The 12,467-nt window shown below is 50.3% G+C and overlaps 1 long non-coding RNA gene across 1 annotated transcript in view; it reads left to right on the top strand.

The window, feature by feature from the left end:
* The window catches only part of LOC311520729, a 105,644-nt gene that overhangs the window by 26,473 nt on the left and 66,704 nt on the right, over positions 1-12,467 (top strand). Inside the window, exon 2 of the long non-coding RNA XR_014711687.1 lies at positions 666-813. This is a non-coding gene — a long non-coding RNA (uncharacterized lncRNA). The remainder of the gene's footprint in view (positions 1-665; positions 814-12,467) is intronic.

Here is a 12,467-nt window from a genome sequence, read left to right as displayed (position 1 = left end):
AACACTATGGCTCGCCTGACATCTAGTGTGTGGAGAGAGGCCTTTTGAGAATCCCTGTGTGGTTTAGGGTAGAACTTGGGTAAGTGTATGGTTTGGTTTACATGGAAGGATGTAGCTACTTTCGGCAAAAATTTCGGGTATGGTCGTAGCATGATTTTGTCTTGAGTGAACACGTGTAGGAAGGTCCAGTTATCAGTGCCCCTATTTCATGGACCCTTCTGGCTGACGTGATCGCCACCAAGAATGCGACCTTCATTGACATATGTAGGAGAGAGCAGGAAGCTAATGGCTTGAAGTGTGGTCTGGTCAGGCATTTGAGTACATGATTCAAATCCCATGGTGGTGTAGGTTGTCGAACTTCCAGATACATGTCCTATATACCCACTAGGAAATGTCTTGTGACTGGGTGAGCGAAGACTGATGTCTTCTCTACCTTATGGTGAAAGGCCAAAAAGGCCGCTAGATGTACTTTGACCGAGCTTATGCTTAAGCCAGATTCTTTCAGTTCTAGTAGGTCATCTAATATAGTTGGTAGAGGCACCGTGACTTCATCTGTTTGTTTTTGTTGGCACCATAGCGAGAATCCATTCCACTTCTGGAGGTAAGTATTTCTAGTGGTAGATCATCTGCAGTTTAATAATACCTGTTTCACTCTTTCTGAACAGTCTAGTTCTCCATTCTGGAACCACATAGGAAGCATGCTTTGAGGAAGAGCTTCTCCAGATTCAGATGGAGTGTTCGGCCCCTGTTCTGTGAAAGAAGATCCATCTGCAAGGGAAGCATTTGTGGAGCACACACTGCTAGGCGTGACAGGTAAGGGAACCAAGTCTGTCTGGGCCAGGTGGGGACAATCAGAACGATGTGTGCTTTGTCGGCTGGTATCTTGTGAATGACTCGCAAGTTTAGGGGTATTGGCGGCAACGCATACAGGAGTGATGTGTTCCACGATATGAGGAAGGCATCCCCTAGTGATTTGGGTGTTAGGCCCGCTCTGGAGCAGAAGAGTGGGCACTTGTAGTTTGTTGCTGATGCAAACAGATCGATTGATGGGTAGCCCCATTTCTTGAATATCATTTTGAGGACACTGTCGTGTATTTCCCATTCATGTTCCTCTAAGAAGTGTCCACTGTTGTGTTCTGGCACCTCAGTAGATAAGATGCTGTGATGTTTATGTTATTGCGGATGCACCAATTCCATAATTTCAGGGCTTCTGTGCATAGACAGTGAGAGCACTCCTCTCCTTGTCGATTGATATAGAGCATGCATGCTATGTTGTTGGTTAGTATGCAAATTGATTTGTTCTGTATGATTGGAAGGAAGTGACAGCCTGTGTTGTGTACTGCTTGGAGCTCTAGGAGGTTGATGTGAAGTTGAGTTTCCATCCCTGACCACTTGCCCTGTATGGTGTGGTGATCCAAATGAGCACCCCAACCTATCAGGGATGCGTCCGTTGTGATAATGAGTGATGGAGGGTCCTGTTGAAAGGGGATCCCTGTGCAGACATTTTCTGGTTTTGTCCACCAGTGTTGTGACATGATGGCCTTTGGGGCAATGTCACTCTTTTGCTTAAGCTGTGTTTGCTGGGCGTATACACAGTGCTCAGCCAGCCCTGAAGACAGCTCATATGGAGTCTTGTGTGCCTTATGACAAATGTCTTGGCTGCCATATGTCCCAGGAGCTGAAGGTAAGTCCTCACTGAGGTTTGTGGACTGGTGGTGACCATCGACATGAGTGTGTTCATTGTCACAAACCTGGGGTTTGGTAGTATTGCCTTGGCCTGTACGGAGCCAAGGTAGGCTCCAATGAACTCCAGGTGTTGTGTCGGGTTTGGAGTAGATTTCTTTGTATTTACCTGCAACCCTAACTTGTGGAATAGTTCTGTGGTTGTTTGTACCATGTGCGTTGCTTCTTCCTGGTTCATACCTTTCAGTAGGCAGTCGTCTAAGTATGGGAAGATCATCACCCCTCTTCGTCGTAAGTTTGCTACTATTACCACAAGTGTTTTTGAAAAAAACTCAAGGGGCCAGTGGAGAGGCCAAGACGTCGTACTTGGTATTGGTAGTGGTTGGGTCCTACCATGAATCTCAAGAATCGTCTGTGGACCGGATGTATCGTAATATGAAAATATGTACCTTGAAGGCCAAGGGCTGAAAATCAGTCCCCCCTGTCTAGCGCAGGGATGATTATGGCCATTTTGAATCTGTGGTTGCGTACGAATTTGTTGAGCTTCCAAAGATCTAAGATGGGTCTTCATCTACCGTTTTTCTTTTTGGTGAGGAAACAGTTTGAGGATTTGTTTTGATTTGGAACTCGTTCCATGGCACCCAGCTGTAGGAGGTGGGCCACTTCCTGTTGTAGGAGGTGCTCGTGAGAAGGGTCCCTGAAGAGGGATGGGGAAGGGTGGGTGGGATGGAGAGGAAGGGGATGGCATAACCCGACCTTATGATCTCCAGCACTCACTGGTCCATTGTTATAGCTGCCCAAGCGTGGTAGAACGGGCGTAAGCGGTGGCCAAAAGTTTGGGTAGGAGTGTCCGAGAGCGCTATAGTCTGGGAGAGGTCGTTCAGACCCTCGACCAAGACTTCAAAATTGAACAAACTTGGTTGTTGATGGTTGAGAAGACAAGGCCTGATTTTGCAGGGCTCTATGTCTTTGAGAGTGTTGTTTATTCCGGTTAGGGTCAAAATGTCGCTGCTGTTAGCAGTGGAAAGATGTGTCTCTTGTTCTTTGATATGATGTGTATTGGTGTAGTTTATTAGGTGGCGTGTATATGCCTAAGGTATGTAATGTGGCCTGAGAGTCTTTCATCGTATGTAAGACCTCATCTGTTTTAGAGGAAAAGAATTTTTCGTGGTCAAACGGAAGGTCCTCTACCTTCAGCTGCAGTTCTTTCGGGATTCCCAACGCCTGCAGCCAGGATGCTCTCTGCATCACTGCTGCTGTGGCTGTTGTTCGTGCAGCTGTGTCTGCCACATCCATTGAGGCCTGTAAAGCAGTGCGGGCTATTATCTTTCTCTCATCCATGATGGCCTTGAGCTGGGGACGTTTCTCTTCTGGAAGATACTCTATGAGTTCCTGCAGTTTGCCATAGTTATAGAAGTTATAATTTGCCAAGAGGGCAGAATAGTTGGTAACCCTGAATTTGGAGTGTGGCTGAGGAGTATCTTTTATAACTGAAGAGGTCTAACCGTTTATGTTCCTTGCCTTGTAGTGTTGAGCGGAACTGGGGTTGCTTGCTGTGGTGATTGGCAGCTTCCACCACTAGGGAGTTGGGCTGTGGGTGGGAGAAAAGAAAGTCCATCTCTTTAGCTAGGATGAAGTATTTTCTGTCAGCCCTTTTACTGGTAGGTGGTGCTGATGCAGGTCTCTGCCATATGGTCTCTGCAGGCTCCCTTATGGCTTCATTGATGGAAAGAGCAATCTTGGCTGAGGTAGATGTTTGGAGGATTTGAAGCAGCTTGTGCTGTTTCTCTTGCACCTCCTCTAGTGTGATCTCCTGGCTGGCCGCCGGTAGCGGGGTGGTCACCCACTCCAGCCCTGACAGGGTTAAAGCCAGCTCTGGGAGAGGGCTAGCGGCTGGGAGAAAAGCCCAGGCTGAGTAAGGGAGCAGCCGCAGCTGTGGCCAGCTCAGTCAGGGCCCAGTTGGCCCTTATAAGAGGGCAGTGGGCCAGGAGCAGGCAGTCTCTCTCTGACTGCAGAGAGGGAAGGACCTTGCTGCCTGGGAGCTAAATAGGAACCTGAGGTGGGGCAGTGCTGGGGGAAGGCAAGAGGTGCTGGGGAGCTCCCGCTTGGAAACCCCCGAGGCCGCAGGGCCTTGTGCAGGGCCTAAACAGGTTCTGGGGCTGCAAAGGGGCAGCCGGGGTTGGGTAGAGGCAGTAGGTCTGACCCCCACCCCCCTTGCCTATGATGACTGGCTTATACAGACTGCAGTCGGCTGCAGTGAAAGGGGGCTAGGTGGTGACTGGCAGTAGCCCATAGGCTGAGGCAAGATGGGATTAGGGGGTTGGAGGTTTCCCAGGGAGGGAGACCCGGAGACTGGGGGGGATACTGCTGGGGCAGAACCCCAGATAAAGGGGCACCGGGGCCAGCGACAAGCGAGACACCAGCCGGCGGGGGGCGCTCCGGAGGCTGGTGAGCTAATTCCCTGGACGACCCAGCAGGAGGCGCCGCAGGGGTGAGTCTCGCAACGCTACACCACCACTCTTTTCAAGAGTTCTTGAAACTGCTTCAGGTCATCAGATGTCGTTGGAGTTGGTGGTATAACAGCTTCATCCGGTGAGGAGGATGAGTTGTGGGCAGGTGACGTGTCTTCCTGCTCAATCTCTGAAATCACCTCTTCCTCCTCTATCCCTCCCTCGGGAACTTCAGATGTTTCCCTGCTTGGTGAAAGTGGAGGTGATCTGACTTCCCGTCTGGCTGGGGTGAGAGATCGGGTGTAGTGGGCTCTATATGCAGCCCATGGATCCCAGGGAGGCCACTGCATTGGGAAGGGTAGTGGTGGACAGGGCCAGGGTTGCCCATACCATCGATGCATCTGTCCAGAGTGGTGAGGCTTGGTACTGGCAGCCTCCCATGGAGGTCTCCTCTCTGCCGGTGAGGAGTGTTGAGAGGAGAAATGGCTGCCCTGTGCATCCCCTTCCTCATCACTGTATACGCACTGAGGGGCGGGAGACGCAGGGGGCTGCTCCATTCTTTGGCCCAGAGATTGTTCGCTGCTGAGTAGTGGCGACTGCGGTACCGAGGAGACCACTATGTCCCACTGGTGCAAAAATCATGCCAGTGCCTTTGTCTTGCGGTCAGCTTTTGTGGCAGCAGTTGGTGCTCTTTGGGGTCTGTCTGTCGGTGCCGACCAATGAGTCGGTGACGGCATGGGTGTCGGAAATGCTTTCGGCACTGGGTTCCACACTGGGGTCATTGGTGCCGTGGAGGAAACCCGGCGTCTTGATTCCGAGTTGGTGCATCAGGCTCGGCAGAGGTCTGCGAGGGGACGGTGCCGGAGGCTCCCAGGGCCTCGTAGGTGCTCTCTCTGGATGAGCTCGGCACCGAGGGCAAAGACCTCGCTGGGGAACTCCTCTTTCTCTGAGTATCCCATTTCGGGAAGGTCGCGGCTCGCTTTGGAAGGCTGAGCATTGACATTGTTAGAAGTTTTGCTGCTCTGTGACTCAGTTGCTCTTTTTTTCTGAGGAGGCTGGATAGACTTTTCCATCAAAATCGTTTTAAGGCAGAGATCTGTCTCGCCGTGCCCTCGCCTTTAAATTGCTACAGTGAGCACATTTCTGGGGGATATGAGTTTCCCACAGGCAATCGACAAAAGATGCGTTGCCGTCAGAGGCAAGAGTTGCATCCCTTAAAACTGGGTGAGCCCGGCATTACGTTTGTTAATTTTTCCCAACTGAAAAGGGAGACGAAAAAAATATATAGAAATTGGTTAAAGGAAACTCTATTTCTACCGCTAAGCTAAGGAACCAAAAGGAAAAAAACATTTTTTTTTAAAATAACTGGCTAAGGAAAGTCTAATTAAAACCACCAAAGAGCTCTAACACTAAAGCCAGGATGTAAACAATTTTCTTTTCTAAAGATTTTGGAGAGGCAGCATTCCCATTGGGCTCCATCTGCAGCCGAGGACGGTTGAGAAGGAACTGAGGGGGTCAGGTCGTGTGGGCGCTACATGAGGAGCCAACAGCACCGCGAGACGGCTGCTGCGCACACGTGCCCTGACCCAGCACTGCTACCTAAACTCTCTGCTCTCCGGTGCAGGGACGCATCAACACCTAGACTGGAGCACCCACAGGGACACTACTCGAAGAAGGAAAAGAGGTTTTGCAAACAATGAAAAATCCCTTGACAGTGTCATAATCTAGTTGGGAAATCTCTCAAAAGTAAGACACAAACAAACCTTTAAAAAAAAGTGAATTAAGGCTATGACAGTCTCCTTAACTCTGCCTTCTCATTGCACAAGACACAGTTCAGGAAGATAGCTTGAGCCTTGACAGGCAGACACAGAGTCTAGCAGGACAATGAACTTACATGGTACGCTTCATCACTGGGAAAACGCTTTCTGTACTTTACAGTAAATTACCATTATGGAATAAGCATGCTCTGTAGACAGATGTGATTGTACAGTTGTCAGAGGGTGGCCTCCTGTGCAAGGTGCAGCACAACAGGTGCACTTTCCTCAGTTTCCCTTCTCAGGGAACTCAAGGACTCTCTTGACTCAGTAATACCCCTCCTTGGGGCTGGTTTATTACCAAGACAGTCCAAAACAAGAGTCCCCAAACCTTTATCACCCCAGTGCAAGTAGTCATTAGAATCCCAAGACATCTTGTCCCTCAATTCCCGACATACCACATGCCAGCACCTTCTGCCACACCCAGACTCTGTCAGTCTTCTTCTGTCCTTCTGCCAAGACAGCTGCCCGCAGCTCTTCCAGCTGGAGTGCAACCCCACTCTTCCCAGCTGGAACCCCCACAGCCTCTCCGCTGGGAGGTCATCGTCACCAGGCGAGCAACCCTCACCCCACCCCAGCCCTCTCACTGTGCCCTGTCAGGTAAGCCACTCTGCAGCTCCCCGCCTTCAGCCCTCTCCCATCCCTCATCAAGCTTAGAGCCAGCAGACAACTCCCTCGGCTGCTTCTCCTGCCTTCAGCCCTGGCTCGGGAAAGTCAGCCAGCAGACCCCTCTGGCTTCTGTCCTTGCCTTCAGCCTTCCCCCAGAAAACACCATCTGTCTCTGGCAGCTCTCATCTGCCCCTTCTGACTGACCAGGCAGCTCTTCTCTGCCTTTTCCTGACTCACTCTGGCAGCCCCGACTCACCAAGTCTCTCCCTTCCTCTGCCCACACCTGGTGCCCTGATCCGTTATAGACCCAGGGTCCACCCTGCCCTCTTCACTGGCCAGAATGGGAGCACCTGATGTGGCCCAGGGGCACTGGACCTACTTCATTTACAGGGGCCAGCCACCCTGTCGCAGTGCTCCACCAATTTCATTGTATTATGATGATCTAGAATCTGCATGAAGGTTCCAGCTATAACAACTGCCAGCCACCATTTCCTCTACACTGTGTTTTTTGGATGTGTGACCCTGTTCAGGTAAATATCCCTATTCAGGAAAGCACTTACGTTAAACATGTGTTTAAGTGCTTTTTGAATAGGGGCCTCAAACTCGAAAGCTGTTTGGAACAGGGAAGCTATTCTGTGCTTCACATGTTTCATTGTATGATGCCACACACACCTCCTGCACTGTATAAATGGTAGGAGTAAAAATGTAGGTCAAAATTTTCAAACCTGATTGTCTAAAGTTAGACTCCAAAGCCCATATTTTAAAACCTAGATAAGCATCTTAATTTTCAAAGATGCTGAGTATCCATAGTCCCTGTTCACTTCGAGACTCTGGTAGGTGACTAACACTTTTGAAAATGAAACTTTATTTAGATGCCAAAATGTGGCTTTAGGAGCTTAATTTTAGACAAGTAGGTTAGAAAATCTTTGTTTCTGGGCCTTGTTTAGCACAGTGTATTTACTCAGAACAGCGATCCAGCCTTCTACTGGAGACAAATTTATACAAACACAATAAAGCTATGTATGGGGCACCTACACGACTGTCTAGGAGGAAAGATCTCCTACATGCTGCTACCCTCCAATGCTCAGAGGCCAGTGAGTCTTTACATTAACTTCACTGAGCACTGGATAAACCCTATTTTCTACATTGCTGATTGTGCAGAAGCAGGATTAAGGGGGAGGATCTTGGTCCCAAGAGCATGAAGAGTATGGGTGGACAATTAACTAGCCAACAACAACCTGTGGGGAGGGGGAGGGGGAATGGAAAAGGAGATCGGGGAGTAGGTTTCTCACCCAAAATCTGAGTATTGTAATGGGATTCTGGATTTCACCTCCCACTTTTCCATCACTAACTGCCAGCTAGTCCCAGGCCATGTCCCTTGCAATGCCCATTAAGGAATATCACCCACTGTCAGCGAGACAACACCAAACATGTCTCAGGATTGTGCACGTAGACGGATTGGCACAACTCTCTCAAGTTAATACCTTCAAGCACCAAAGTCTTTTTGGCTACGTTTACCCCACACACCACTGGGATACATGTAGCTACATGCCACAGTGAAAAGCAGGCTGCGTCCACACTGCCGTGTGTAGCTACATGTGTCAGTGAAAGGCTCTGGCAGAGGGGAAGCAGTGGGAAAAGGCTTCGGGAGCTCCCTGCTGCTGGAGTCTTTCCCTGCTGTAGGGACAGACTCCAGCAATGGGGAGCTACCAGAGCCTTTCCCTGCTGCCTCCCCCTGCCAGAGCCTTTCCCTGCTCCTAGAGTAGGGGTAGGCAAACATTATGTCCCGAGGGCCACATCTGGGTATGGAAATTGCATGCAGGGCCATGAATGTAGGGCTGGGGCAGGGGGGTTGGGGTGCGAGAAGAAGTGCGAGATGTGGGAGGGGGTGTGGTGTGCAGGAAGGGGCTCAGGACAAGGGGGTTGGAGTGCAGGAGGGGTGAAAGGTGCAGCAGGGAGCTCAAGGCAGGGGTGCAGGAGGGGGTGCAGAGTGCAGGAGGGGGCTCAGGGCAGGGGGTTGGGGTGCAGGAGGGGGTGCAGAGTGCGGGAGGGGGCTCAGGGCATGGGGTTGGGGTGCAGGAGGGGGTGCAGAGTGCGGGAGGGGGCTCAGGGCAGGGGGTTGGGGTGCAGGAGGGGGTGCAGAGTGCGGGAGGGGGCTCAGGGCATGGGGTTGGGGTGCAGGAGGGGGTGCAGAGTGCAGGAGGGGGCTCAGAGCAGGGGGTTGGGGTGCAGGGTACAGGATAGGTTCGGGATGCGGGCTCCGGCCTGGTGCCACTTACTTGGAGTGCTTCTGGGGTGGCAGCGGCGTGCAGCAGGGCTAAGGCAGGCTCCCTGCCTGCCCTAGCCCGCGTCGCTCCCGGAAGCAGCTGGCACCACGTCCCTGCGGCCCCTGGGGGAGGAGTGGCAGAGGGCTCCATGCGCTGCCCTCGCCTGTGGGTACCTCCCCCGAAGCTCCCATTGGCCGCGGTTCCCCGGATCCAACCCGAGGGCTGTAGTCTGCCCACCCCTTCTCCTAGAGTCTTTCACTGCAACAGGGAAGGGCTCCAGCAGGCTGAGGGACACTACGTGACTAAAAATAGCAGCATAGACGGGGAGGAGGGGCTTAGGCGAGTAGAGAGCATGCGTGGTATGTACTCGCACACATATCCACCCCCTTCAGGCATGTCTTTAACTCCACTCGCCTAAGCCACGCCAAACGGTCTACACTGCTATTTATACCTGAGTTGGGAGGGGGTTTACACACCCATGGCCACTACCTGCCGCTGAAAGAAGCATGCTCTGTAGATGTAGCCTTGGAGTATGAGAAGGTTATCAAGTGCTCAGGTCAGGTGACACGGAGCTACATCTCTTTCCCTACTAGTTGGCTTGGACTCCTCCAGTTTGTTCACATACTAACTGAAGGGAGACAAAACTAAGACAGGAGACACACGTGCACTGACTGTCAGTTCAGGTTGGGGCGTGGATGGCTCTGGGGGCTGATAATGAAACAGGCAGCCTTTCACCTCTAGGGCACTGGATCCAGTCCAGATTGGCGGAGTTACCATCTGGCAGCTGTTCAGTGACCTGTGTGACATTAACATGTAGCCTCAGGCCCTGAGCCTGTGTCACTGAAGTAATGATAGCTTTGCTATAGGCTTCCAGGGGCAGGAGGAGACCTTAGGTCCAGTTCTTAGTGGACCAGGATCCACATCCCAGTTTCCATCATTGTCTGTACGCTAGCTGACCGTTGCATTAGAAAGCCATCTAGGCAGGCAAAGGTTCATTTCATAGGTCTTTTAAGGGGTTGGAATCCACACCCAAAAAAAGGCCTATAAAACTTCTTTACATTGAATCATATCAATAAATGACAAACTTGTCATAAAATAATCCCATATAATTTAAGAAATGCTTTCTATCCCATTCAACCTGTTTAACAGAATTAACAGCCAAATGCTTCAAATTAAACATATGCTCTGGTAACAGGAATACTCCTACCGTGCTGTACTGTACATCTCTGCAGTGAAATGTCATTACATGCCACTGGAAGGCATTGTCACAAATTTGCATTATTTTTATCTTCCCTATAAATTATAACAATACTCTCCTGCTCTAAAATTAAATATTTGTAATTACTACCTAGAATTTATGTTAATCTGTAGACAGGCCCTGATGTTTTAAAGATATTCCTCTCTGGTGAAAAGGGCAACTTGTGGTAATTTCACACTCGTATAAAACTCTCTCATTATGAGGTTTGGATAATTTTAATTAATAATAAACTATCACCATTTTTAAATAAATTTCATGAGGTCATTCTTTATAATCCTCCATATTTCCTTTCACTGTAAAGGACTACGCACTATAGCTGACTACTACAGGAATTAAAGTACTAAATAATAACAGTGATAAAGTTTCAGAAGGGATATTAGATGTTATAGATATTAGCTTCAGTGCCTAAAATGATCTCTATTAGAGACCAGGATGAGACCTAGTGTGGGAGGCAGATTATCCCGCATCTTCCCACTGCAGGATTCTTACACCTTCCTCTGAAGCAGCCAGTGCTGGCTACTGCCAGAAACAGGCTACTGGGTTAGATGAACCTTGGGGCTGAGCCAACCTGGCAATTCCTATAGTCCTGTGTACCGATGTCCTCCAACAACTGGGGCCTGCTTCCCATGAAAAGCAGCGTCTGCAGCTGCTAATCTCTATCTCCTGGCACACCTGAACTCCAAGGGCAAAGGTTGTCTGTGCGGGAAACAGAGCTTTCTTAGGGGACAGTCTGGGACTATGGAAAAAACTCCTCCAGGAACCAAGTATCATCCCAAACCTCATCATCTTCCACTCCAAGTGCCAGGCTAATTTCTTTCACCTTGCCATCTCCAACATTAATACACAGCAACACGTGTATATTAAAAATAATAACCATCATAGTGAAAAAGAGCCCCACCAAAACACATGACACTCCACTGCACACACATCCCATCCTGGAGAGGGATGTGAGAACACGTGTGACAGATATTAGTCGTATCACTTAATGCACTGCTGGAAAGTGCTTAGATACTCCCGTGATGGGTGCGGTGTAAGAACCTACACAGAATAGAACAGAATAAGCCAGATAGGCCTCGCAGAATCCTGATGCGCATGCCAGCGACTGCATAATGCCTCGTTTGATTGTGAGTTCTTTGGGGCAGAGACTCTTTGTTACGTGCCTGTACAGCACCTGGAAACATGGGATCCTGCTCTCTGATTGGGGTCTCCGGTGCTACCTCAGTACAAATAATAAAGAGCTAGATTGTTACTTTAGGCACTTCTGTGTGCAAGGAGTGATGCGTAAGCGGCACCACCCCAGGAGCAGCTCCCGGAGGCAGTGTGACACACAGACACCTCTCTGAGTTACAGTCCCCCTGCTCGGGGGTGGAGTGTGGGGGCGATTGACATCTCCAGCAACAAATTACTGTGCTCCTGCCCAGGCTGGCTCAGAGGCTGTAATTAGCAAGCGGGGAGTAGAGCCAAGGCATCTCCCCCAATCCCTGCCCACTGTATCACTTATTCCTGCATGCCCGGGCCCAAGATCCGGGTAGCCCACGCAGGAGGATAAGGAGGGGCCTTACTGTCTCACATTGTCCTGCATGGAGGGCATAGTCCAAGTCACAAAGGTGACCCGATATGGCTGCCTGTAGCTTCCCCTTCCTAGCAGGGGAGTCACAGATGTTGCCTAGCCCATTTTCAATACATGGGAGTCAAAGGACTCCACTGAGCTTGTCAGAGCGCTCCAGGTCCTAACACAGGGTGATTTCTTTGCTGACGGATGCCCATCATCTGAGGAAGAATTTTAAAGAGGCTGCAGCTCTGAACACTCCATCTGGGGGCTCAGCAAGGGGCTGTGGAGTGTCTGGAACTACTGAGCCTGAAGAGGACTATAACCATCCCAAAAAACTGCAGCTGGAGCAAAAAGGCCCTATAGCAGGATTCCAGTCCTGGGGGACCGATCCGCCCCCTTCATTCAACTCCCTGTAAACAGACCCCACTGCATGGAAGGGCTGGTGATCTTTGGTGCGCACTGGAAGAAGCAACGTTTCTTCTGGCTGGGGTAATCCAGAGTAGTCGGAGCACTCCTCTGCGGTTAGCACAAAGCAAGCTACGCTCTGGCTGTCACTGAGTTGGCAGTATCCCTCGTACGTACAGCTGGCAAAAAGTACTGGCAGGGCACATCAGGGAGCCCAGCTCACTTTAGGCCCTCGCTGATTATATGGCACAGCATGAGGGTGGCTGTCCAAGTCTCTGAAGCCAGCAGAACTTCGACACTTTGCAACCACAGAAACCTGATTTTGGAAGAACAAATTAAGCCAGAGTTTGGGATCGTTGCCTAATATTTTGGAAGACAAAAAAGCTTCAGTATTTGCTTTCATGAGTAGGAAAAACAACAGTTTCTTAT

The sequence above is a fragment of the Lepidochelys olivacea genome (genome assembly GCF_965140295.1).
Source record: "Lepidochelys olivacea isolate rLepOli2 genome assembly, chromosome: 5".
Classification (NCBI taxonomy): Eukaryota; Metazoa; Chordata; order Testudines; family Cheloniidae; genus Lepidochelys; species Lepidochelys olivacea.
The sequence above is the reverse complement of the archived record's forward strand: the minus strand, read 5'-3'. Positions and strand labels throughout refer to the sequence as shown.